The sequence below is a fragment of the Eleutherodactylus coqui genome, chromosome 7 (genome assembly GCF_035609145.1).
Source record: "Eleutherodactylus coqui strain aEleCoq1 chromosome 7, aEleCoq1.hap1, whole genome shotgun sequence".
NCBI classification, from domain to species: Eukaryota; Metazoa; Chordata; class Amphibia; order Anura; family Eleutherodactylidae; genus Eleutherodactylus; species Eleutherodactylus coqui.
Window position 1 is genome coordinate 226653010 of NC_089843.1, and position 2366 is coordinate 226655375.

The 2366-nt window shown below is 40.0% G+C and overlaps 1 non-coding gene across 1 annotated transcript; it reads left to right on the forward strand.

Moving 5' to 3' along the window:
- The first annotated feature begins 2021 nt into the window (after nt 1-2021).
- Nucleotides 2022-2094, forward strand: TRNAK-UUU (transfer RNA lysine (anticodon UUU)). The gene has a single exon. It is a non-coding gene; the product is annotated as a tRNA-Lys (tRNA).
- The last annotated feature ends 272 nt before the right edge of the window (nt 2095-2366 follow it).

Genomic DNA, 2366 nt, shown 5'->3' on the forward strand with positions numbered 1-2366 from the left:
CTGGATAGCTCAGTCGGTAGAGCATCAGACGTTTAATCTGAGGGTCTAGGGTTCAAGTCCCTGTTCAGGCGTATTTGCTCCTTATTTTGTTAAGACGCTTAGAGGAGCTAAAGCAAGGTAAAGCAAGCTGTCAAATGTCTTTATTGAGCACATCTTTGATTTTCAACTGAGTCTTTGCTTCTTTATTGTCGTGTTCTACTGTGCAAAACTGAAGGTATAGAAGCAGCTTGAGAAAATCTTTGTTTTTTGCAGAAACAACCCTTCTATGTCTGTTTAGCAGATTTTGAGCACATTGTTGATTTTCCACCAAAGCTTTGTTTCTTTACCTCCATATTTTATGTTAAGACGCTTAGAGGAGCTAAGAAGAGCATTTTTCAGAGCCTGGATAGTTCAGTCGGTAGAGCATAAGGGTTCAAGTCCCTGTTCAGGCGTACTTGCTAAAGCAAGCTGTCAAATGTCTTAATTGAGCACATCTTTGATTTTCCACTGAGTCTTTGCTTCTTTATTGTCGTGTTCTACTGTGCAAAACTGAGGGTATAGAAGCAGCTTGAGAACATCTTTGCTTATTGCAGAAACAACCCTTCTATGTCTGTTTAGCAGATTTTGAGCACATTTTTGATTTTCCACCAAAGCTTTGTTTCTTTACCTCCATATTTTATGTTAAGACGCTTAGAGGAGCTAAGAAGAGCATTTTTCAGAGCCTGGATAGTTCAGTCGGTAGAGCATAAGGGTTCAAGTCCCTGTTCAGGCGTACTTGCTAAAGCAAGCTGTCAAATGTCTTAATTGAGCACATCTTTGATTTTCCACTGAGTCTTTGCTTCTTTATTGTCGTGTTCTACTGTGCAAAACTGAGGGTATAGAAGCAGCTTGAGAAAATCTTTGTTTTTTGCAGAAACAACCCTTCTATGTCTGTTTAGCAAATTTTGGGCACATTGTTGATTTTCCACCAAAGCTTTGTTTCTTTACCTCCATATTTTATGTTAAGACGCTTAGAGGAGCTAAGAAGAGCATTTTTCAGAGCCTGGATAGCTCAGTCGGTAAAGCATCAGACTTTTAATCTGAGGGTCCAGGGTTCAAGTCCCTGTTCAGGCGTACTTGCTAAAGCAAGCTGTCAAATGTCTTTATTGAGCACATCTTTGATTTTCCACTGAGTCTCTGCATCTTCAGTGCCGTGTTCTACTGTGCAAAACCAAGGGTATAGAAGCAGCTTGAGAACATCTTTGCTTATTGCAGAAACAACCCTTCTATGTCTGTTTAGCAGATTTTGAGCACATTTTTGATTTTCCACCAAAGCTTTGTTTCTTTACCTCCATATTTTATGTTAAGACGCTTAGAGGAGCTAAGAAGAGCATTTTTCAGAGCCTGGATAGTTCAGTCGGTAGAGCATAAGGGTTCAAGTCCCTGTTCAGGCGTACTTGCTAAAGCAAGCTGTCAAATGTCTTAATTGAGCACATCTTTGATTTTCCACTGAGTCTTTGCTTCTTTATTGTCGTGTTCTACTGTGCAAAACTGAGGGTATAGAAGCAGCTTGAGAAAATCTTTGTTTTTTGCAGAAACAACCCTTCTATGTCTGTTTAACAAATTTTGGGCACATTGTTGATTTTCCACCAAAGCTTTGTTTCTTTACCTCCATATTTTATGTTAAGACGCTTAGAGGAGCTAAGAAGAGCATTTTTCAGAGCCTGGATAGCTCAGTCGGTAGAGCATCAGACTTTTAATCTGAGGGTCCAGGGTTCAAGTCCCTGTTCAGGCGTACTTGCTAAAGCAAGCTGTCAAATGTCTTTATTGAGCACATCTTTGATTTTCCACTGAGTCTCTGCATCTTCAGTGCCGTGTTCTACTGTGCAAAACCAAGGGTATAGAAGCAGCTTGAGAACATCTTTGCTTATTGCAGAAACAACCCTTCTATGTCTGTTTAGCAGATTTTGAGCACATTTTTGATTTTCCACCAAAGCTTTGTTTCTTTACCTCCATATTTTATGTTAAGACGCTTAGAGGAGCTAAGAAGAGCATTTTTCAGAGCCTGGATAGCTCAGTTGGTAGAGCATCAGACTTTTAATCTGAGGGTCCAGGGTTCAAGTCCCTGTTCAGGCGTCCTTGCTAAAGCAAGCTGTCAAATGTCTTTATTGAGCACATCTTTGATTTTCCACTGAGTCTCTGCATCTTCAGTGCCGTGTTCTACTGTGCAAAACCAAGGGTATAGAAGCAGCTTGAGAACATCTTTGCTTATTGCAGAAACAACCCTTCTATGTCTGTTTAGCAGATTTTGAGCACATTTTTGATTTTCCACCAAAGCTTTGTTTCTTTACCTCCATATTTTATGTTAAGACGCTTAGAGGAGCTAAGAAGAGCATTTTTCAGAGCCT